This window comes from Eptesicus fuscus, chromosome 1, assembly GCF_027574615.1.
Source record: "Eptesicus fuscus isolate TK198812 chromosome 1, DD_ASM_mEF_20220401, whole genome shotgun sequence".
Lineage (NCBI taxonomy): Eukaryota > Metazoa > Chordata > Mammalia > Chiroptera > Vespertilionidae > Eptesicus > Eptesicus fuscus.
In genome coordinates, this window is record NC_072473.1 from 102331178 (window position 1) to 102357644 (window position 26467).

General features: G+C 39.7%; 1 pseudogene; it reads right to left on the minus strand.

Moving 5' to 3' along the window:
* Positions 1 to 12513: 12513 nt before the first annotated feature.
* On the minus strand, positions 12514 to 13834 carry LOC103298458 (40S ribosomal protein S4-like; annotated as a pseudogene).
* Between the last annotated feature and the right edge of the window lie 12633 nt (positions 13835 to 26467).

Genomic DNA, 26467 nt, shown 5'->3' on the forward strand with positions numbered 1-26467 from the left:
CCATGGTCTCTCTTCTCTGGGTGTCTGGTTATGTACTTCTCTCTCTCCTGCGTTGATTCAAAGGCACAAAATACAACACAACCAGGTACAATGCACAATGCACTGAACAGAAATGTATTCATGATATTCATAACCCCAAATAAAGGTGACCACCAGAGAGAGGCAAATTAGAACATAAGAGAGAAAGAAGAAGAGAGAAAAAAAAAAGAAAGGAGTGCAAAAATGAAATTGGGAAAAGAAAAAAAAAGTAAGAGAGAAAAGAAAGAGAATACCAAAGAATAGGGGAACAAACTATATATATGGGGAGAAAACTCTAATAGAACAGCCACTAATCCCAGCAAATGCCAGCAACAAGTACCTGGAGATGAATACAAACTACAAACAACAACTAATATCAAGTGAGGCGAGGGAAAACAGAAGCAAAAAACAAACAGAAAAAAAGCAAACAAGAAAACAAAATAAAGAATAAGCAAAACAATCTCACAAAAAAAAGCATAAAAAAATCGATATAATCAACATTCAGGCAAACAACAAAAGAAGGACAGGAAGAAAAACAATTTTTTAGATAGTGAAGACAGAGAAGAGAGCGGTGTGAATGGACTTGGAAATTAGATATATAAGTAGGGTGAAATTTTAACAGGAGGTAAAAAGAAAGAATAGGGAAAATCTAAAGCAGGAAAAGGGTAAGAGAAAGAGTACACCAAAAGTGGAAAAGTTAGGAAGAGAGTGATGGCATAAAGGTAGAGTTTGGATAGAGTAAAAAGATGCTAAAGGAAAGATGAAAATAGAATGTAGAACACTAATCCCAAAGTAAAATAAAAAGAAAATAAAATGACACTTCTTTTTAAAAGAAAGTAAAATAGTAGTAGTAATAATACTTATTGAAAATTGAAATGTAATAATTAAAAAGGTAAAGTCAAGTGAGGAAAAAAGAAAAAAAATAGTTTCTTAAGTAAAAGATGAAAAAAATAAAAAAATGAAAAATAAAATAATAAAAAATAAAAATAATAAAATGTGCAATAGTGAAGGTCATTCACTTCCTCTATTGTTCTGTTTGGCATGCCTGTTTCCTAGTCAGGACAGTATTGCAGTTCCCTGCATTCCACTGCTCCTCAGTGTTGTAAGCCAGTCCTGATTTTTAAGCAGGCATTGTGTTTTAATTTCTTGTATTCCTTTATTTGTGATTACACAAGAGTCAATTTGTGATTCAGCCCCTGGGTGGCAGTGTTTCTGGATTGACCTCCGGGTCTATAGGGCCTCTCTAGCCTTTGCTTATATCCTGCTTTCTCTGTGGCACTCAATACTGGTTTGTGGGAATGGGCTGCCCCAGAGCTGGTTCTCCGATGGTCACTCCCTGCTCTGATACCCAGGTTCCTGAAAAACAACTTTCCCCTGCAGTCTCCTAGGGTGTCCCCAACTGGGTGATCCTATGTATTGGGCTTAGTAATCAGAATCATGGATCCGAAGAGGGAAAAGAGCAAGTGTGTGAACTCGCTTTTTCCCCCTTGGGTCTAAGGAGCCAGCACACTTTTAAAATATTTTTAGGTTGTCCTTTTGCATCAGATCAAAATGGGTTGCTTTTTAGAGATCTTTTCTGTTAACAGCTCTGAGGACCCCCTTCCACATTCATGGATCACGCCATCCCCATCAGCCACGGATTTTTCTAGGCGCAGACTTCCCCCAGTCCTCCAGCTCCCACAGTGAGCATGCTTCTCTCTCCTGCAGGGAGCAGAGACCTCACCTTATCTCAGGTGAAACCTGACCTTTCCGTGGTGGAGTGTAGAGCTCTTCTGAATCCACGTGTTTGTGCCAATTGGGGTCCGGTGTTCTGGGGTTTGCAGCTGCTTGGTGGGTGCTGCAGTTGTAGATTTTCAGGCTTCTGATAACATCCACTTTCCCCTTCAAGATGGCGTGTTCTCCACGTCCGAGCCGGTGGCTCCAGGAGGGAACCCAGCAGCAGTGGGGGCTGCCCATTCAGGGGAGTCCCATCCAGCAGTCCCACACCTTCTCCTGGAGTATAGCTGTCCCTTAACTCGCCAACAAACACTCCCTGTGCAACCCTCAGCTGTTTTTTCTATCTGGTCCAGGACAAGGCTCAGGACACGTCTGTCTATTCCGCCGCCATTTTTTCTCCCATCTCTATAATAAATTTTAAATGTCACATTGTGCTTAGAGTTTGAAAGGGTATACACTAAACTGTTAATAGTGGAAATTTAGAGGAGTGGGGATTATAATGTATATAAAGTTTCATTTTCTGTTGCATGTGATTTTGTAGGTTTTTTTTTTTTTGCAATGTGCACATGCTTTAATAGTTCATGTATAATTTTGTAATTATTATTTTTTTCCTTTTTATTTACTTTATTGAGTTGACATTGGTTAATAAAATTATATGTTTCAGCGGTACAATCTATAATACATTATCTGTATATTGTATTGTGTGTTTATCACCCCAAGTCAAATCTCTAAATTTAATAATATTGATTAGAATTAGTGTATATTGGAAAATCTACAGAATCACATGGAACTGTAAGATAGTTGGAAACTGCCAGCAAATAGAAAGACTGGGTTTTCCACAATAGGAATGGCCTCTGATGGTTTCATGATCTCAAAATAACACAAGTCAAATTAGAAAGTTTTTTTTTTATTGTTTGTTTTTTACTTTTGTAAATACACCTAAGTTAGATATTCAGTTCCTACTTTGACACGGTTCTCTGTTTTTACCAGTTCACAACACCTCCCGCATGCCCTGCCTCCACCCCTATTCCAAGTCCCTGCCCCATTGGTTCCTTGTTAGCAACATTCACTTTCAGAGAGATTGTAACATTACTGAAAGAACACCGAAATACAATTCTGATTACCATTAATCCTTGTCTTCTCCAGTGCTCCACAGTACAATTGCTTCTCTTTTTCATTCATTGCTCCCCTATCCACAACCTGCACATATTTGCAGTCAATCGGAGAAGTAATTACTTTTGTACTTTGAACACCACGAACCAACTCTTATTTCCACTAGACACAAATATCAATTAAGCATAAAATTCCATTTAAGATTGAAGTGCTGCAGAACCTCTCACCAAAAAAGTGAGGGTATTCAGTCCTATTCTTTAACAGGATTTCAGGACTCATTTTTTTTTTTTTAAGAAAAAAAGGGAGAAAAAGCAGGAATCACTTCAGTTTAAATTGTCCTATTTTTCATTTTTGGAACATTTTTTGGTGCAAAATAAGATAAGAATTTGTATATATATATATATATATATATATATATATATATGAAATTATAGAAAATGATGCCGCCTATTTTTCAGTAGCCCAAAAGATGTCTTTTAAGAAGCAGATTAAAATTACCATTTGAAGACTACTTGGATAATAATGGCAGAAACCCTTTCAAGGTAAATGAGGATTGGTAAGGATTAAATCTGCAAATATAAGAAACTTTGTCCTTGTGACTGATTTTACTGCAGCACACAATTATTTGAAATGTATGTGCTATATAAATCAAATATTGCAAACTAAAAGTGAACATCAGATTCCATTATGTAAGTAATCAAATATTTTATCCTAGAATTTGTTTTCAAATACTTAAATTTAACAAAATCTACTATCCTGCCAAATACAAGAGAATAATCCCAAACTAATATTGTATGAGGATATTTTGTCTCAGGAAATGGTCCTCCCTTTACTGCTCCAAGTTGAGTTTTTCTCATAATGATCCATTTTTAATTTGAAGTTGTGTATGTGTGTGTGTGCATACATGTATACAATACATCCACACAGAGACAAATGTCCACATACCTGATACAGACAAGGGGGCTGGTCCTTGACTGGCCTGTCTTTCTTCTTTTATTAATAAAATTTCTAATCACATACCAGAGCCTTTAATCTTGAACTTTGAAAAACAAAATACATTCATCAATGTTTGAAAAGTAACACCCAAGAAATGCATTTCTAAATCCTTTAAAATAAACAAATTAAGAGTCCAAGAATAGGAATCCAAGGAGATTTAAATTTGAATTAGCGTAACTACTTTTGACAAGTTTACACATGAAAGACACCAAGATTGTATGTACTACTTGCTGCTTAAGAAGTTTCATTCTGTCTGTGTATATAAAAAGTTTCGGCCAAAGTTAAATCACTCTCCTCTACTGATTTTCAACATTAGACAAATACCCAGCCCCCCTTTTTTTGAACCCTGCTTTCAGCCTGACTTTTTCCCCAATTGAAATTCAGGCCCTCAATGGTTGGTTTTTCTTGGTTCTAAATGTTGATAAAAAAGGGTTTTCTCCACTCCCTCAATTTGATGTGACAGGCTTCTGACATGAATAATGGAAGCATTTCTTTCACAGGCAAATCAACTTAATTTAGCAAGCCTTTATACTCTCAGTAGGCAAGCCACAATCCCAGAGATTCCATGAGAGCCTTTAAGTTAGACGAAATCTTTAGAATTTGCAGAAAATGTATAAAGTAAACAACACTTATTTTGTCACAATACTTGAATAACTTTTATGCAGGAGTTACAGATGAATATATTACTTCTTAATCAGATCTTGTTTTACAAGCAATTTGTGATGAACCCTCCAAGCTTAAGAGAAACTAGCCCTCGGTAAGAAAAATAAGAGAAGTCTTTACACAAATAAATTGTAAAGCCTGGAAATTGAAAACAAAACACAACAAAAAGCTGAGAAAACAAAAAACAAGCACCCTCTTCTGCTCCCCCACACCAAAGAAAGACAAATAAAAATCAAGGTACTTATATCCTGTAGGGCAGAATGGAGTTTATAACAGCATTAGAGAGGAACTATTTTGAACAATCTTTTTAATCAGAACCTTAGAAAATTGAAACGGCAGCACTTCCTAGCCATCAGAGTAATGGAATAGATTCTACAGTCATTTCCACTTCCAAATTCAGGACACATTTATTCCCCTGAGAACATTTCAGAACATAAAGAAAACATGTTAATAATGCATTAGTGAAAGGGATCAGAGTCATAAGAATAAAACTGGGACATATGTCTTGGAGTTGACCATTGAAGAATGATTTAAAAATGAAGGCAACCAGGCTTGGTGTGCAATAGATTGTGCATGAAAACAGTCTCTAACAGAATATGATGGTTGGCATTTGCCCTTTGGCCATTGGTATCATTTATGTAATGGGGAGATGGGGGAAATAAGGAAAGAACATAGGATTGGGAGTCTAGAAACTTGCTTGCAGCTCAGACAGAAAATTTCCTGTGACCTTAGACAAGTCCTTCCCCTCTCTGCACCTCTGATTCCTCTCTGTTCAATGAGAAGGTAGAAATAGGTAATCTCTATATCCATAGCCTGATTACATAAGTCTAGATAAGTAGTGACAAAAGTACTAGAGTATGACATATAATGCCTATATCTTAAAAATCACTTGCAACTCTGTGAGTGGGGCTTGAGCAGTTTCAGTGGATCCGCCTTGAGCTTCCTGTGGCAGCTTTCCATAATTTACTGTTTCTGAATATATAAACAATGTGCTTGCACCTGCAAAGAAAACCACAGTAACTGAGGTGGGGATTTTTTATAGCAAAAACAGTTCTTTTTATTCTAAACTCTTTTTCTTATTACCAACTTCTGAGAATATTTATAAAATGGTAAATGATAATTGAGAATTTTACCCACATGCATACTTTTTCAGCATTCTTAATGTATTATACTTTTTTGCATACATATAAAATATAATTTCATACCAATAATATACTTTTTCAATAAAGACAGCTTCTGTTTTACTTTTATTCAAAATATTTTTATAAAGATATGTTCAAGCCAAAAATAACTGGATTACTTAATGTTAGACATTTCACATTATATTTCAATCTCAATTTACATGTTAAGGTAAATTAGCAGGTAACTAATTGTTCCAGTAAAAAAAAAAAAAAAGATGCTCTAGATTTTAAAAAATAATAAACCCTTAACTACAGTGAACTATTTTTACATAAATATTGTTTCAGAAAATAAAGGACCATGTTTTTTAAAATACGTATTCTACACATCTTTAATTCTCTCTTTCTTTTTCTCTACCCTCTCTCATAATTAGCTAATCAGCCAGTTAGGGGTTCCAACAATTACAAATGTCAAGGAAGGGAGAAAAAAAGAAAAACAGGAATCTAGTCAAGGTAAAAGAAAATCCTTTTCCTTTATAGGGTGTCCACCATTAACCTCTGGAAAATTGTACTCCACCTTGATGGATTTGTTATTCCCAGTCTCAACCCCTCCCACCTTCTTTCTCTATTATAATTGTTAGGTCAGTTAATTGGCTGATTAAGAATACTCTAGAATTTTTATTAACTAGCAATTAGAATCAGACCCAAGTAATATAGGATCCTTTCTGATTGGGAGTGTCACTTGAGTTACAAAGATTAATAAAGTCAAGTTGGTTTAAATTCTGGTTTGGATCATTTAGCCTTCTTTTATAGGTATTTTAGAATCATCCATAGCTTTAATATCATCTCAGTTGCTTTCAAATCAAACTGCATTCATTTGAGAGCAGCAATCATTCCATCTCCAAATAAGAAAAAAAGTACATCTGGCAATATTTTATATGTACAAACCCCAAAGGTGTTTCCATCTGCGATTATAGCAATTCTTGTATTTTATTCACAACACTCTTATTTTCTTTCTATCCAGGTCCATTCTAATAGAAGACCCAAGCTCCCCATTCAAAAAGCCCACAGGAGTATGCTATATGTCATGCTTTAATCCGCCTGGCCTAGTTAAATTCTCTCACATTCTCTTTCCATTTATGGGCAAGGCAAATGCTCCCTTGCAATCCAAAACCAGTTTGTGTTATAAAAAAATGGAATATTTGCATTAAAATTATAACCCAGTGAGACAGAATTGGGCATAACAATAATAACATGGACAAACAGCTGCAGAATGTATATATGGTGTTGGGAGGGCAGTCCTAGAAAAATCCAAGAGTCAGTATAAAGTAATAGTTAAACCTAATAGTCTTAAATCAGATAAAGCCCAAGTCAAAATTCTGACCAGGTACTTACATGTGTGACCTTGGGTTAGTAACTTAGCCTGTGTGAACCTTGGTCTTTTCATCTGTAAAATGAGGATAATAACAAAAGCCATATAGGTTTGAGAGAATTAAGAGATAACACATGACACATAGTAAGTATTCAATAAATAACAGCTATTATCGGCATAACTGTCTTTCCTCTTTCCATTTACTGGCTGGTTGAGTAAACCAAGAGGCTTAAAACCCTTTGCACTCGCTTGCTTTTTTCTCGATTCCTTCATTTTTATTTTTATTTTTTATTTTTTTAAAAAATATACTTTATTGATTTTTCACAGAGAGGAATAGAGAGCTAGAAACATCGATCAGAGAGAGACATCGACCAGCTGCCTCCTGCACACTCCTTACTGGGGATGTGCCTGCAACCAAGGTACATGCCCTTGACCGGAATCGAACCCGGGACCTTCCAGTCCGCAGACCGACGCTCTATCCACTGAGCCAAAAACGGTTTCGGTTCGATTCCTGTATTTTAATGCTAACCGTGTGGAGTCACACTCGACATCCGAGTGCAAAAGGTTAAGGGAATGTTTGCTCTTCTGTAGATAAATTCTAAGAACACAGGAAAACCTATAGGAAAGAAATCAAAGAACAAAATAATCTAAGTGAGTGAAGGATAGAAAGAGTTTGATCATTGAAAACCCAGGGTTGGGAAAATGTAATATTCCTAACAATGTAACACTCCTAGGTCTAAGTTAGGTTGATAGGACTGGGGAGGCCATGCGCCTGTCCAACTGCTGAAGTCTTCCAGTTATTCATAGAACTTGCTATACCTTTGGAGTGAGGCACATGAAGAATCACACCAGAAAACTCAGTATCCTATGGCCATATAGGTTAGAAGCATGGACTATGAAGCCAAACTGCTTGGATTTTAATCTCTGCTGTTACTAGATGTTTGACTAATTTAGACAATGTAGTTGTGTCTCTCTTTGCTTCAATTTCCTCCTCTGTAAAATATGGGATAATATTAGGTTCTAATTTAAAATCCATGTTATAAGAATTGTGTTAATATTTTTAAAAATCTTAAAAGAGTGCCAGACAAAAAATGAGTTAATGTACTATAATGCACTTTGCCCTCATGTCCACTGGCATCCTGGCCTCCAACTGGCAAATGTTTAGGAGACATGGTGATGTATTTGATCTTTGTACCAGCTTTTCAAGGTAGAAATCAGATGACCAGAGGCCAGAAAGGGAAGTCAGTTATGGAGCCAAGAGTCCAAAAGCCAGTTCTCACTTTTCTCATTTTCTGATTTCATACCCCACTGACACACAGTAACATATAGTATCCACCACCTTTATTAGTCCTTTAAACTGAGAGGAAAAAGACAGGGAGCAGATCTAGCAGGTCTTCCCCAAAATTGGAAAGGCAGTGAAGTCTATCTTTGAACCTTAATTTTCTGAGAGTTCCCCCTCATCTCAGAAGTTGCTTTCTCCATTCCCTCCAACAAGCTAATGTTAAACCCATTTGGTTAAAAAAAATACAAATAGAAATACAGAATGTTAGACTTGCAAGGTCCATGTCCAACTTTTATGCCCTCATATTATAGATGAGGTAACTGATGCCCATATAAGGGAAGTGACTTTAGTGAAATGATCAAATTCATATATATTTCCAATCTCTTCAGATTTTGCATCAAGTTGCATTTAGAAAAGAACAATGAACCACTCTCATTGGAACATTTGCCATTTGGATTCTTTGTAGTTTGGCATGCCTTCTAAGAGTTCAAGCCAAATGCCACTTCATGAGTTCTGATGTGCTGTTTGTATGGGGCATTCCAATACAAATCAAGTGTCTTGGTCAAAACATCTTGATTTTGTTCTTCTCACTAATATATGCAAGTGCTATATAGTACAAGGACATCTGAGGGGTAAATCTACATAAGAAACATTGCCCTTTAACAGTTCTGTTTTCTCAAAGGAAATTCGGTTTACTATGGCAAATTTCCCCAAAGTAAGATTTTTTTATCCCAATTGTAAACCTGAAGAATTGTTAATCACATAACCAATAAATAAGTGCTGTGGATGATGTGTAGTAGCATGGAAGCAAAGGACAGGTAGAATTTAGAGATTAAAAAACAGATTGTACATGGTGACTATAGTTGATAATTGTATAATTGAAATTTGTTCAGATAGCAGAACTTAAGTGTTCTCCCACACATGAAAAGGTAAAAATGTTTGGTTATGATGTGTTAAATAACTCGATGAAGGAGGAATTCTTTCACAATGTATAGTATCTTAAATCATCCAGTTGTACACTTTAAATATCTTATACTTTTATTTGTCAATTATACCTCAATGAAGCCGGGGTGTGGGAGAAAGATACTGATGAATCTAGCCTTCCCTTCATTTTATATATGAAGAAACTCTAGTCTAGGAAGGCAAGTCACAAAGCTAGTTAGGACCAGAACAAGGTTGAGAATCCAGTCTCCTGACTTCTTGCCCTGCACAATGTTGATTTCAGTTTATGTGTAAGTCCTTCAGCAATAAATATAGGACTTGAAGTGAGGTGAATCATATTACCACAGGACATATTATTGGGATTTAGTCTAACTTCAATTCACAGTCCCCTCTGTGTTAAACATGTTGCTTTCTTTTTGTGGACAGAAAAAAATACTATAATTTCAGTAAAGCCTTTTCAGGAATTCTGAGTATGGGAGATGGTTGTTGTTAGGGAATGGTAATAATAGGTCAAGATAGCATGCAAATCCTCTATATGTCATAACAAAAACTCCCTAGAAATATTTACTTAACACTCTACCTTTTATTATTTGAAAATGCTTGATAATATTCAATTGAAAGGGGGGCTGTTTTTAGATAACCATACTGCATTTTGAGGAATCCAATCATATAGCATTTTAATAGTACATTTCTCCCCCTAATTTTCTTAGTTATCTGCTGATATTTATTTGCCAACGAAAATCATACATTAACATTGTAGTTTGGAAGAAAATGAATAATATTTCTTGCTATGTTATAGGTCAATAGTTACAGCCAAAGTTTCATTTCTCTCCCATTAAAATTACTTATTTGCCTCATCTTGATGTGTATCAAATGGTAATAAGATACAGAATATATAAGGTTGTGACCCATGCCAGTAGGTTTTGCTGTTTCTAGGGTTTTCTTGTTAGTTGGTTGCATTGCATGTCAGATCAGATTCTTCCATGCCATTATTTTAAGGCTGGTGGTCCTTCAGAACATCATTGTAAAGAGAACTTGAAGGAGTTTCACCAAAACCAGGCTAGAAGTGAAATTTCCTAAAGGCATAACAATGGTTTTTGCTTTTATGGTTTGGAAAATAAAAGTGCATTCTATCCTGTGAAACCCTTTGAGTATGAAAAATATTCTTATACCAGGAAAAAAAAAACTACTCAATTTGTAATTCTGCACTGATTTCAGAGGTTTCAGGTTAGAACACAATTCTGGAAATAGAAAACTAATATGAAAAAAAATTATTCTAGCTTATGTCAAATAATGAACTGCCTCATGGAGCTATGTATACTTGACTTCACCTAATAAATGTCTACCTCAGCTGTTGGTTGTAAGGTATTATTTTGGAAATGAAATATGTTAATCTCTCCAGTGGTGCTCACTTTTTAAACCAATAGAATAATTGTTTTCTGATGTGAATAATCCCCCTCCAATTTATTGTTAGGTTGGATTTTTGTTCATTAAATTTCTTAATAGAAAGCTAGCCATCATGTCCTTATCTCTCAGCATTTGAAGGATAGGACTTGGGAAGTGCAGAAAAGGAGCAGGAGCAAAGTATGGACACTGGCCAGGAAGTCAAAAGACCTTGGTTGAATCCAGCTCTACCACTTACTAGCCAAAGGACAGTGGCCAAGTTAGCATATCTTTCTGGGCCTCAGTTTTCTTACCTGTAATAATATCAGATAAAGAAAATCTATATATATAAAAGCCTAAGCGACCTTTATGACCAGACAACCAGACAACCTGACCACTGGCTGGTAGCTATGACACACACTGACCACTAGGGGGAAGATGCTCAATGCAGGAGCTGCCCCTGGTGGTCAGTGCGCTCCCACAGCCAATTTCCCATGGCTGGCTAACTCCCTCAGTTCCTCCCCTGAGCCAGCCAAGCTCCCGTGGACCCTCCTCCCGGCCAGCTGAGGGACCCCCCCCCCATGCATGAATTCATGCACCGGGCCACTAGTATTACAATAAAATGTAATCATCTGTGCAAAAACACTTGAACTGTAAAATGCTCGACAAATAAAGTTGATAAATAATAATAATTAAATTCCCCTACTCCCCCTTTTTTTTTTCTTTTTCTTTCTTTCTTTCTTTTTTTTTTTTTTTTTTCACAGAGAGGAAGAGAGAGGGATAGAGAGTTAGAAACATCGATGATAGAGAAACATCGATCAGCTGCCTCTTGCACAACCCCTACTGGGGATGTGCCCGCAACCAAGGTACATGCCCTTGACCGGAATCGAACCTGGGACCTTTCAGTCCTCAGGCTGACGCTCTATCCACTGAGCCAAACCGGTTTTGGCCTACTCCCCGTTTTAAAGCTGACTATGGAAATGATAATCAGTAGTTCCATAACCAGAAAGTCCCACATTAAATAACATAATTTTAATCAAATAGCCTGATTGCAGCCTTTGCTTGGAAAGGAGAAGAATGCAGTCAGGTAACATCAGAAAAGTCACATTTAGTTGGAGCTGACTTAGCCTGTGTGGAGTCTCTGACACTGGCACATTGTGGGAATGAAAAATAGTTTCACTCCAGATTGACTGTGTGAGAAAAATATGTGCAGAAAACCCAGGTGATCAGTGAACTTCAACTCTTTTAGGATCTACTTTAAGTTTGACCCAGTACAATATGTTGGGAGTAACTCATTAGATTAACTGACTTGAAAATGCTGATCCGTTAAGACCCAGTTCAGTTACTTTTTCCATAACCAGCCCCTGAATCTCTTCAATTGGAATTAATCTGTTCCTAGTCTGTGCCCTAAATAGAAGTGGTATGCCTCTATATGTCACTCATTCTAATTTAGTTTATTTTAGAGTTTGTGTGTGAATGTATTTGTGAGTGTGAGTACATGTACATGTATGTGTGCATATATGCTTGTGTACTGCCTCAGTCACAGAGTATAATTTAGTCTACTGAGGTCAGGATCCATGTCTTGATCATCATTACATATCTTCCACAGCATCTAGCATGTTGCCTTATACATAGTAGTTGCTCAACAAGAACTCCTGACCATTAAAGGGAAAGAGAATCATATATTTACTGTTAAAAGAAATATTTCATTTTTTTCTGTGTTCTACCCACTTCAAGCTTTAAGATGTTCCCCTCCTTATTGAATCCTGTAATTTAGGGAACAAGTACATGGAACAACAGCTTACTGTAAGCATATTTTTGAAGAAATCAGTACATAGCATAAGAATCACAATCACTGTTTTTTGTTTTCTCTTGTATTATCTTTAAGCACAAAGACTCTTCCAATGATATCACCTATCGATCATTTCACCCACTTCTTTGGCCACCAGTCTCTTGTCTTTTTCTTCAGCAATGGTGAGGTGGATACCCTTTCTACAGGGAAGAAAAATCCATGGTTTGTTGCTTTTGCCAGAAATGAAAATGTTAGAGAATCATGAAGCAAAGCTATTGCCATTGGCATCTTTCCCATGAACCACATCAAAAGAAACAGAGTATCTCTCTATTGGTGATTACACCAGTTGTTCCTAGGTCATCACCTTTGGTCACCATTCTTAGGTTACCAATGTCAAATTTGATGAAATCAGTAATTTTGCCAATCTCCAAATCTGAATGGTGTCATTCACCTTGATGAGTGGATCAAAGTAGAGGATGGTGCAAGCATCATGGGTCACCAGATGAAGGATTCCTTTTACACCCACAAAAATCTGTCTCACTTTGCACAACTTGTACTTAGCCTCCTCAGGTGTAATCTGATGAACAGCAAAGTGAGTCTTGGTGTCATAGATCTGATTAAAATTCTCTCCTATCTTGTCAATACTGATGACATCCATAAAACCAACAGTATAGGTTATATCAGTTTTGACCTTGCCATCAATCTTAATAAACTGCTACATGTAGATCTTCTTTACCTAATCTCCTGTTAGGACATACTTATGTCTGTTCCTTAGGAAAATTATGAGAGGGAGACATTCGCTCAGTTTGTGGGGACTGGTAGTTGGATGAGGAGCAACACACTGGTCAGTTTATCCAGAATACAATGCTTTTGTGCTTCTTAGGACCATGAAACATTGCTGCACTATGCATGGAAAGAGCCATAATCCTTTTTTTTTTTTTAAACAAGCAAAGAGATGTTTTATTTCCTGGTAAGTGCTTTAAAAAAAAAAAAAACATTAAAAAGGGGGGAAAAGCTGATGCCACTAGTTGGATCCAGATTTAGTTCCATTTGACATATTTGACATGTCATGGGATTAAAATATGAGCAAGGCAAAAATGACTAAGAAGAGCTCCATGCTAATACTAAGGATTAAAATTAAACTGAATAGTCAAAGAATTTTCAAGCACTTTGCATCTTTTTTCTTGGGCTCTCAAGGGAAGCCCAGTGAGGAAAAGGCTCCAGTGACTGACACACAGCCCTGAGATGGGGCTTTGTCCTTGTGACACTGACTGAACTTATCACCTGGTTATTTAATCACTGGCGACACCAAAATGTTGCAAACAATGTGGCAGATCCAAGTTACCCTCCCCCATTTGCATGTGGGATGCTGAAGCCATAATCCTTTTTCTTGAAGCAAAGTGGTTGATGATCTTAGATATTGCAACATGGATTCCCATTTTAGACAGACCTATGTTGTTAAATCCCTTAAAAGAAGTCAGTGTACTTGAGTTATCATAAGCTTCCATCCCAATTGGAAGCTAGGTCCATCTAAGACAATGTTGTCCAATACAGGAGTCACTGGCCACATGTGCCTATTAAGCACATGAAATGGGCCAAGACTGAATTGAGATATAATGTAAATATAAAACATACACCAAATTTAAAAGACTTAATATAAGATTTAAAAAATAATATAAGATAGTAATTTTTATATTAATTGCATATTAAAATGAAAATATTTTTGATATATTGGGTTAATTAAAATATATTATTAAGCCCTGACTGGTTTGGCTCAGTGATTGAGCGTTGACCTATGAACCAGGACGTCACGGTTCAATTACCGGTCAGGACACATGCCCAGGTTGCAGGCTCGATCCCCAGTGGGGAGCGTGCAGGAGGCAGCCGGTTGATGATTCTCTCTCATTGTTGATGTTTCCATCTCTCTCTCCCTCTCCCTTCCTCTTTGAAATCAATAATATATGTGTTATTGAAATTAATTCACCTTTTTCTTTTTCTGATGTGGCTACTTAAAAATTGATAATTACATATGAAGCTTGTGTTATATTTTCATTGGACAGTAGTAAAATTGGAACCGCCTTTTTTTAAATATATTTTATTGATTTTTTTACAGAGAGGAAGGGAGAGGGAGAGAGAGTTAGAAACATCCATGAGAGAGAAACATGGATCAGCTGCCTCCTGCACGCCCCCCACTGGGGATGTGCCCGCAACCAAGGTACATGCCTTTGACCGGAATCGAACCCGGGACCCTTCAGTCCGCAGGCCGATGCTCTATCCACTGAGCCACACCGGTCAGGGCAAGAACCGCCTTTTTTAAAAAAAATAGAAAAGAGCTCTGCTGACATGGCTCAGTGGTTGAGTGCCTGCCTATGAGCCAGGAGGTCATGGTTTGATTCCTGGTCAGGGCACAAGCCCAGGTTGCAGGCTCAATCCCCAGTAGGGAGCATGCAGGAGGCAGCCAATCAATGATTCTTTCTCATCATTGATGTTTCTCTTTCTCCCTCTCTTCCTCTCTGAAATCAATAAAAATAAATAATAATTTAATTTTAAAAATTAAAATAGAAAAGGATATACCCTTAAAACAATCTAAACTCTAATAATTAGTATATATAGCATCTCCTCTTGAGTCAAATGGGACCCCTAAAACCAAAGGTCTATGACACAAAGCACTGTTAAGACCATGACTTCATCTCTGAAATATCTGAGTCACTATCCAAGCTAAAAATAGGAGTTCTGGATAAAGAACTTCCAAGCAGAGAATAGAATTATAAAAATTTCAAGAGTTACAAGTAAATTTTTAAAAAGGCATTCTTGAAGTTCCTGAAAAATAAAACCTCAGTATTGACCAACTTGACTTGTGCTGACACAATGCCACAAGAAACCAAAATAAACTCCAAATGCTTTGCATGAGGTAACACAGTGCCTTCCATCCTAACAATGTTTGCTGAATTGAGTTGAATTTCGTAGAGGTTGTCTAATTGGATTTGATCTCTTTTCAAACTGAAGTCAATGAACCAGGGTATGTCCATACACAACACTAAAGCTCTCCACTGAGTCTATTAACATGCATTGAGGGTGGATACCATGCTGTCTTGGCCATTTTATAGTGACTACTGGATCTTTGCTAAAGCTCTAGTGGCTACAGAGCAGAATGAGGTATAAACTTGAACTTGTTTGTAATAAAATACCTTGTTATATCCATGTTTCACCTAAAGCAGGAGGGCTCCTGTAGCATGGCCCCTGAGGATGGTATCATAACAGAGCCTCTGACTATCACATACACCTGCAATAGTTAAATTTGATCATTCATGAAGATGTGGGTTCTATGTATAAGGCACATATACCATCTGAAATTGGAGTATTATAAAAAGACTTTAAGAAATAGGAATATCTCATTAATTAACTAGATAAGGGAGGGATCCTTTCATAATATATGCAATACATAAAATTGTCATGTTGTATACTTTAAATATTTTACAATTGTACTTGTCAGTTGTACTTCAATTTAAAAAGAAATTAAGTAGAAGCAATTTTTAAGCAAAGGGAATGTAAACTTTTGAAAGAATTTGTACACCGGTCCTCTAGTTGCATATAACTCCACTTAAAACATGGAAAGCCAAAACTGATATAAACAAGTCTATTCAGTTAATCCAGTGAAATATAAAAAGAAAAACATAAAACCAAGCCATTTGGCATTTTGGAAACAGACTAAGCAGTTGACTGATCAATCTATTTTCAACAAATGTGTGGATATCCTGTATGCACACTTAGTCTGTGGCTATTGCCTTAAAAGAGACAAAAATCTGATCAAATAAAGTTGAGATGGTCACTGTGACCCAGAAACCTCTGTTCAAACTTTATCCATATTGGGACACTCTTACACTGGGTTATTTTGAATGAGACCCACATCTATTTATGTATTTTCCTAGTTTTCTTTATCTCCTTGTGCACCATTGAGCAGTTTTTGAGGAGGCAAGCCATTATTACAATGTTGTCAAGTTCCTGATCATTTTCTAGTTCAAATCCTTGTTCATGCTATTTGCTAAGTACTTGTTCCCTGTGACAGCTTTCAGCCAAACAGACCACACTGAATGCTGCATTTCAAATCATTCTGTCCTGCTGGGCTCCAAATGAAACAAGCTCCTCAAACTCCATCATGTGAACTTTACACAAGGAACAATCTCCCTCAGACAATTTCATTCAAAGATACTATCCATGAAACTGGGACTCAGCAAAGGGGTGACATTACAGGATTCCCCCTCTGGACAGGGTCATGACCACCAAAGTTGTATTTAAGAGGCTCCCACATGGTTTGGCACATGATTTTCATAATGAGCTAAGATTTCCCCAAACTTTCCCATTAGCTTCCAATTTAACATATTCACACTTAAACACAAAGTCAGGTACCTATGTCAAGAAAGGCTGGAATTTCAAGAAGTAAAGTCTGAGAGACTTGCAGGCAGGGTTTGTATTAGGGGTAGGAGAGTAAGTGCAAGACATACTATAAAATAAATATGGCACATAATATATATGTGGTTTTTGGCAACATATTAGGAATCATAGACACACAAAGTATTATATGTAACCAAGAGGCCAGAGTAGCAAAAAAAGAGGTGTGGTGGTAGGGGGATGGAAGAAAAAAAGACAACAAAAAAAGTGAGAAAAGTTAAAGGAAGTAGATTTCTATTAAATGTCTTAAGAAATCCAAGATGGTGGTGGGTTAGGTAGAATTTACACTTACCTCATTCTAGTACCAAACTGGAATTACAACTAAAATATAGAACAATGAACCTGAATAACCACTGAAGACCAACTGAACACAAGTCTTATAACCAATGATTTACAGAAGAAGCCACATCAAGAATGGTAGGAAGGGTGGAGACATAAAAGGGACTGGCCCCACACTCACGTGCTGTGGCTGAGAACTCAGAGGCATCTCAGCTTCAAAATCTCCCCCTGAGGAGCATGGGATCTCAACCCCATGCAGGGATCTCCAGCCCAGAACATCAGAGCTGAGAAGAGGAGCCTACATAATATCTGGCTGTGAAAAGCAACAGGGATTCTGTCTGCCAAGGAGAGATTGGACTCTGCTAGAAACCCAAGCACCCTGTTAAAGGGCCAGTGCACAAAATCTCATTCACAGCCATTACCCTGGGATCCAATGAAAGGAGGGCAGCTCTAAGTGGAATAAACTCATGTGAGGACAGACTGGGTAGTGTGGTTCCAAGTAGAGAGCTGAAGGACAACCACCAGGGTCCCTGTGCTGAGTCCATTTCCCACAGTGTGCACAGACACCATATTTCTTAAGTACCAGCACACATATGATATCCTCCATATGATATCAGCCTGGGGGAATGCAATAGTCTACCCACCAGACTCCTAGTCACCCCACCCTGCTGAATTCAAGCACTGTAAAGTAGTCAGCTGCCTGAACTCCTGGTGTAGAGGTCCAGGCAGACTCAGGGGGAGTTAGTAACTAAGTTGTATGACTCTGCCCTTCTTGCAAGCCTGGCTGGCACAGTGCCCCACAATGCATCCACTAGTCCCATGTTCCCAACACCTGGCAGAGCACTTGAAATCCACCCAGAATAAGAAAAAGCTGTGTTGTGTGCCTCTAGGACAGAAATCCATTTTCCCTCAAAAGCTAGACTGGTGCAGAACTCTCCCTTCACATGAAATTTTTGTCTGTATGGGCCTGATGAACTCTACTTGCCTCATCCTGATGATTTCCTGAGACTTTACCCCACCACAAAAATATGAGGGCACCCAATTTCTATTGGTATACCCTGGGACTTTTGCTGAGTAGCCTCATAACTAGCACTGGCAACAAGTTTGAATCTATATCAATCTGGTGAACACCATTTGCCCCTACACAGTGAATCACTGAGAACCTACCTCAAACAACTCACATACCAAGAGAGGCTTTTTCAATGACTAAGCCTAACAGACAGCTGGCAGGTGAAGGCAGGCAAAGCAGATCTTGAGGTGCCTTGGGTGTTTTGCTAACCTGCTCCTGGGTTTGGTGCTATTGGAAGCCAGCCTTGGTGCACACCTTGGCCTTCCCATGCACACTAACTGTGGACTACTCCCATAAGCCACACATCTGGCAGCGGACTTCATAACATACCAGAGCAGGACCAATTAGCTCAACAAGCAGCATACCCAAAAAGAAATTTTGGCAGGCACCAGACCCTGATAAGGCAAATTCCATTTCAGGTGGTCAGTACCCGCACAGCAGCTCATACAATGTGGTCGGGGTCAGTCCTCACAATCGGCCAGCCTAAAGGTATTGCCCACACACAGAGGGGCAAACTGCAATCAATGGTATAAAACTAGGAAGCAATTACAGATAATATGACTGAAAAACACACAAACACATAGAGGCTAAATAACATGTGGTTAAACAATAAATGGGATAACAATGAGATCAAGAGGGGAAAAAACAAAAGTACCTTGAGACAAAAGGAAATGGAAACATGACAACCCAAAATGTGTGGAACACAGTGAAAGCAGTCCTCAGAGAAAAATTCATAGTATTGTATACATAGCTCTAGAAATAAAAATCTCAAATAAGCAATGTAGCATTACACTTAAAGAAACTAAAAATAGAGCTACAGTCGAAGCCCAAAGTGACTAGAAGGAAAAAATTATAAAGACCAGAGAGAAAATAAATTAGAGTTTTTAAAACAATAAAAAAGATTGATGAAACCAAGAACTGTTTTATTCTACTTATTAAATAGATTGGGGTGATATTGGTCAACATGAACATAGAGGTTTCATGGGTTGATTTCTATTTTATAAGAACTGTACATTGCACCGTGTGACCACCACCCAAAGTCAAATCTTCTCCTGTCACCTCATATTAGGAAATCCTTCTCCTCCAATCTCCTTCCCTCTGGCAACCACCACTCTGCTGACTGTAAGAACTGTGTTTTGTTTTGTTTTGTTTTTTTAAAAAGATAAACAAAATTGATAAACCTCTAACCATACTCATCAAGAAAAGAAGAGAGGATAAAAATAAATAAAATTAGAAATGAAAAAGAAATAACAACTGACACCACAGAAATACAAATAATTATAAGAAAATATTCCAAACAACTATATGCCACAAATGGGACAATCTAGAAGAAATGGATAAATTCCTAGAAACATACAATCTTCCAAAACTGAATCAAGAAGGAACAGAAAATTTGAACAGACCAATTACAACTAATGAAATCAAAGCAGTAATAAAAAATTTCCCAACAAACAAAAGTCCTGGACCGGATGGCTTCACAGGTGAATTTTACCAAACATTCAAAAAAGAACTAACACCTATCCTTCTCAAACTATTCCAAAAATTCAATAGGAGTAAAGATTCTCAAGTTTATTTTTAAAAGCCAGTGTTATCCTAATTCCAAAACCAGATAGAGACACTACAAAGAAAGAAAATTATAAGGCAATATCACTGATGAACATAGATACAAAAATCCTCCACAAAATATTAGCAAACCAAATCAGCAATACATTAAAAAGATCATACACTATGATCAGGTGGGATCTATTCCTGGGATGCTAGGTAGTTACACTTTCTGCAAATCAATTAATAAAACAGCACATAAACAAAATAAAGGACAAAAATCATATGATCATATCAATAGCTATATAGAATACATTTAACAAAATCCACAGCCATTTATGAAAAAAACTCTCAGCAAAGTGAGAATATAGGGAACATATCTGAACATAATAAAGGCCATATATAACAAACTTACAGCTAATGTCATATTCAATGGGGAAAAACTGTTTCCTGTAAGATCAAGAAAAAGATAGAAATGTCCAGTTTCACTACTCTTATTCAAACTAGTTTTGGAAGTCCTAGCCACAGCAATCAGACAAGAAGAAGAAATAACAGGTATCCAAATAGGAAAAGAAGGACTGTCATTATTTGCAGATGACATGATACTGTATATATATATATCCATAAAGATTCCATTGAAAAACTAAGCAGCAATAGAAAAGCAGTTATCTACAAGGTAGCACCCATATGACTCTCAGTTGATTTCTTAGCAGAAACTGTGCAGGCCAGAAAGGAGGGACAAGAAATATTCAAAGTGATGAATAGCAAGGACCTACAATCAAGATTACTCTACCCAGCAAAGCTATCATTTAGAATTGAAGGTCAGATAAAGAGCTTCAAAGACAAGTAAAAGCTAAAGGAGTTCATCACCACCAAACCAGTATATATGAAATGTTGAAGGATATTCTTTAAGAAGAGGAATAGGAGGAGGAAGAACAAGAACAAGAAGTCAAAAATAGGAACAACAAAATGGCAATAAATACATATCTATCAACAATTGAATCTAAAAATCAAAATAAACAAGGAATCTAATGAACAAAATAATCTGCTGAATAAAATAGAAGCATAGGCATGGAAACATGGAACAGATGATGAATCTCAGGGGTTAGGGTGCGGGAAGAGATTAACCAAATGTATGCATTACCTGTGGACACAGGCAATAGGATGGTGAAGGCCTGGGGTGGGGCACGAACTTGTTGGAGAGAGCAATGAAGGGAAAAAAAGGAACATCTATAATACTCTCAACAATAAAGATTTTTTTTTAAATAGAAAAATCACTAGGACTGATAGTGAATTCTGTAAAGTAGCAGGACACAAAATTAATATTCAGAAATCAGTTGCATTTTTGTACACCAATAATGAACTATCAGAAAGAGAAACTAAGAAGACAATCCCATTTACAATTGCATCCAAAAATATGAAAAAGTACATTTAATCAAGGAGGTAAAAGAACTGTACTTGGAAAATTATAAGATGCTGAAGAAAGAAATTGAAGAAGATACAAATAAATGGAAGCACAGACTGTGTTCATGAATAGGAAGAATTAATATAGTTAAAATGCCCATACAACCCAACTCAGTTCATATCAAAATACAAATGGCATGTTTCACAGAAGTAGAAAAAAATAATTTAAAAATTTATATGGGACCACAAAAGACCCTGATTAACCACAGCAATCTTGAGTAAAAAGAACGTTGGAAAAATCTCGCTACCTGATAACAAACAATACTACAATGCCATAGTAAGGAAACATGCATGGTACTATCATAAAAACAAACATATAGATCAATGGAATAGAATATAGAGGCCAGAAATATACCCATGCCTATATGATCCATTAATATTTGACAAAAGAGGCAAGATCATACAATGAGCTAAAGACAGTCTCTTCGATAAATGGTGTTGAGAAAGGTGGACAGATTCATGCAAAAAAAAAATTAAATTACACCATCTTCTTTCAGCATATACAAGAATAAACTCAAAATGATTAAATATTTAAATGTAAAACTCAAAATCATAAAGATCTTAGAAGAAAACATAAGCAGTAAAATCTCAGACATTTCTCTTAGCAATATTTTTTCTGATATACCTCCCGAGGCAAGGGAAAACAAAGGAAAAAATAAATTTATTTTTTTAAAGAGTACATACAGATTGCCAATAGACATGAAATGATGTTCAACATCACTAATCATCAGAGAAATGCAAATTAAAACCACAATGAATGCACCTGAAAGTTATATAATTTTGTTAACCAGTGACACCTTAATAAATTCAATAAAAATGAAAAAAACACAGTAAGATATCACCTTACACCTGTCCAAATGGCTATCATCAATAAATCAACAAGCAATAGGTATTGGTGAGGATATGGAGATAGAGGAACTCTCCTGCACTGTTAGTGGGAACACAGATTGGTACAGCCACTGTGGAAAACAGTATGGAGGTTCCTCAAAATGTTTTAAATGGAGCCCTGGCCGGGTGGCTCAGTTAGCTGGAGTGTCATCCTGTACATCCAAAAGTGTTCATAGCAGTGTTCTTTACAACTAGAGGCCCAGTACATGAAATTCATGCACTGGGGGTGGGGGGAGGGGTTCCTCAGCCTGGAATGCACCCTCTCCCAGTCTGAGACTTCTAGCTCCTTACTGCCTGCGTGCTCGCTGCTCCTTACCGTTCAGCTAGCTGCTCCTTAGTGCTGCCATGGAGGCGGGACAGGTTCCCTCCACCACCACTGTGCTTGCCATCTGTGAGCCCACCTTCTGGCTGAGCGGCACTCCCCCTGTGGGAGCACACAGACCACCAGGGGGTAGCCTCTGCATTGAGCGTCTGCCCTCCTGGTGGTCAGTGCGCATCCTAGAGACAGGTCATTCTGGTCGTTCCACCGTAATGGTCGCTTAGGCTTTTATTATATAGACTGGTAGTCTGGTGCACAAAATTTGCCTCAGCACAGCCTGAACCCTCTCCAATCAGGGACATCCCTCTCGCAATCTGGGACCACTGGCTCCTAACTGCTCACCTGCTTGCCTGATCACCCCTAATTGCCCTCCCCTGCCAGCCTGATCTCACCCCCAACTGCCCTCCCCTGTGGGCCTGATCTAGTCCCTAACTGCCCTACCCTTACCGGCCTGGTTGCCCCCAACTGCCCTCCCCTGCCAGCAGTATCTCGCCCCCAACAGCCCTCCTCTGCCGGCCTGATCTTGCCCACCACTGCCCTCCCCTACCGACCTGATCTCGCCTCCAACTGCCCTCCCCTGCCAACCTGATCTCACCCCCAACTGCCCTCCCCTGCCGGCCTAATATTGCCCCCAAACTGTCCTCCCCTGCCAGCCTGATCTCACCCCCAACTGACCTCCCCTGCTGGCCTGGTTGCCCTCAACTGCCCTCCCCAGCCAGACTGATCTCATCCCTAACTGCCCTCCCCTGCATGTCTGGTTGCCCCCAACTACCCACCCCTCCAGCCTGATCTCACCCCCAACTGCCCTCCCCTGCCAGCCTAATATTGCCCCAAACTGTTCTCCCCTGCTGGCCTGATCTCACCCCCAACTGTCCTCCCCTGCCGGCCTAATATTGCCCCCAAACTGCCCTCCCCTGCCAGCCTAATCTCACCCCCAACTGACCTCCCCTGCTGGCCTGGTTGCCCTCAACTGCCCTCCCCTGCCAGCCTGATCTCACCCCCAACTGCCCTCCCCTGCATGTCTGGTTGTCCCTAACTACCCACCCCTCCAGCCTGATCTCACCCCCAACTGCCCTATCCTGCTGGCCTAATCTTGCCCCCAACTGCCCTCCCCTGCTGGCCTGATCTCACCCCCAACTGCCCTCCCCTGCATGCCTGGTTGCCCCCAACTGCCCTCCCCTGCCAGCTTGATCTCGCCCCCAACTGCCCTCCCCTGCCAACCTGATCTCGCCCCCAACTGCCCTCCCCTGCATGCCTGGTTACCCCCAACTGCCCTCCCCTGCCTGCCTGATCGGCAGGAGAGGGCAGTTGGGGGTGAGATCAGGCTGGTAGGGGGCACCTGCCGGGGCCACTCTCAGTAGGCCTTCCCCACATCCTTGCACTCCTGGCATAGTGGGGTTATGGAAGATGGTTACATTGAGGCTGGCCTCCTTCACTAACAGCTTGGCGTTCACCAAGGTCACATCCGCATGATTAGAAGCATCTTTGAGGAGGCCAACAATGACTGCGGGGCTAAGCAGTTCCTGGCATTCTTCAGGGATGAGCCCTGCATTACCACCTAGATCGTCCCTTTGGGGGACCCTGCCTAGGCTCGCACCAGAATCCCCAGAGCTTCTGCCAGACCAATCCGAGGTTTGGTGTGTGGAGAGAAGGTGCTGGTAAGGGCCTGGGCATTCACGATCCCCATAAGGGCTCTCCCCTTCACCATCTCCATGATCTGGACAGCGACCTCCTCTCCCCAGCGGCTCTGGGCCTCCTTGGTGCTGGCGCCCAGGTGAGGACAGCTGATGACATTCTCGTGGTCCACCAAGGCATGGTCCCGAGGTGGCCCCTCTGTGAACATGTCCAGTGCTGCACCCATGCACTGCCCCGACTGCAGGGCCTGGAACAGGGCACCCTCATCCACGATCCCTCCATGGGCGCAGTTCACCAGCGCATGCCCTTCTTGCACAGGGCGAAGGTGTTGTCATTCAGCAGGCCTGTCATAGAGGGCAGGAGAGGGGTGTGAACAGTGATGAAGTCACAGAGGGGCCAGATCTCCTCCAGGGGCAGCTGCTGAACCCTGAAGGAGGCCGAGACCTCTGGTGAGATGATGGGGTCGTACCGTACAGTGTTCATTCCGAAGGACTGCATCCAGACAGCCACCTCTCTCCTGATCCTCCCTAGGCCAAGAATTCCCAGGGTCTTTCCATTCAACTCGGTTCCCATGAACTTCTTTCGGTCCCATTTGCCATCCTTCATTGAAGCCATCGCCTGGGGAATCTGCCTGGCCAGACACATGATCATCCCACAGGTGAGCTCCTCAGCACTAAGCCTGTTCCCATTGGGACTGTTTATGATCAGGATGCCCTTCCTCATGGCGACCTCCAGATCCACGTTGTCCATGCCAGTGCCGGCCCTGCCCACCACCTGGAGCTTCTCTGCTGCATTAATGACATCCGCGGTCACCTTTGCAGTCCTGCAGCTCAGCTATCAGCTCTTCTTTGCTCAGGTTCTGCTTCTCCACCACCTGCAGCCCTCCATGTTGCAGGATATACCAGCAGCAAGGGTCTAGGCTGTCACTGATGAGCACTTTCTGTAGAATTTGCAAAGGCAATTGCTGGAGCCAGCCTCCAGATCTACTGCTCTCCCTGGACCAAAACATCTCTTAAGCCCCCAGATTTGGTTCTGATTGGTCAGTTTCTATGCCAGTCAGCATCAAAAGCTCCACCTCCTAGCAGCCATTGGTTCCTCACACTTCACCCAGGTTTGGTTCTGATTGGTCAGTTTCTATGTCAGTCAGTGTCTCTGGGCCTATCAACGGGGCCTGATCAGAAAGGCGGGGCTAATCAGCGCCCTGGTGGAGTCCTGGAGAGAAATGGAGGCCTGGCTGCTGGCCAGACTTGGGAGAGAAAGAGAGAGGCAAGTACTGATCAAAAACTGCCACAGAGGCAACAGCTCAGTCCCTGCTTCTCTCTTCAGGCCTCTCTCTGGCCCTGATTCGCAGCCCCCTCAGCAGTCAGTGCTGGGGCACAGCGCCTGCAGAGGAAGCAGTCAGCGCTGGGTTGGTCAAGCTTCCATGGTAATGGTGTTACACCCTATCTCTTTATTATAGAGATAGCTAAGATCTGGAAACAGCCCAAGTGCCCATCAGCAGATGAGTGGATAAAAAAGCTGTGATACATTTACACAATGAAATACTATGTGACTGTATAAAAGAAGGAATTCTTACCATTTGCAACAGCATGGATGGACCTGGAGACTATTATGCTAAACGAAGTAAGCGAGGCAGAGAAAGATAAGTATCACATGATCTCACTCATATGTGGAATCTAGTGAACAAAATAAACTGTTGAACAAAATAGATCCAGAGACATAGAAACATGGAACAGAATGACTAATTTCACAGGGAAGGTGAGGGTGGGAGTTGGGGGAAAGAGATTAACCTGGGAACTTAAATGTGTATAAGCATAGCCCATAGACACAGACAATAGTGTGGTGAAGGCCTGGGATGGGCAGGTGCAGGGTGGAGGATGTCAATGGGATAAAAACAAAAGGGACATCTGTAACACTTTCAACAATAAAGATAAATAAATAAAAATAAAATAAAAGGTTGTAGGTTCAATTCCCAGTCAGGACATATACCTAGGTTTTAGTTTCAGTCCCCAGTCATTGGTTTGGGTGTGTATGGGAGGCAACCAATCGAGATTTCTCTCTCATACCTCTCTCTCACACCTCTCTCTCTCTCTCTCTCTCTCTCTCTCTCTCTCTCTCTCTCTCTCTAAAAAAAATATATATATATATATATATATATATATATATATATATATCCTCAGGTGAGGATAAAATAATTAAAAATAGAACTACCATATAACCCAGCATTTCTACTTCTGGGTGTATATCCAAGGAAACCCAAACACTAAAACAAAAGAACATATGCACCCCTCTAGTTATTGTAGCATTATTTACAACTAGAGACCCAGTGAAGGAAATTCTTGCACTGGGGGGGGGGGGGGTGAGTCCCTCAGCCCGGCCTGCGCCCTGTTGCAGTCTGGGACCCCTCGCTCCTTACCACCCACCTTC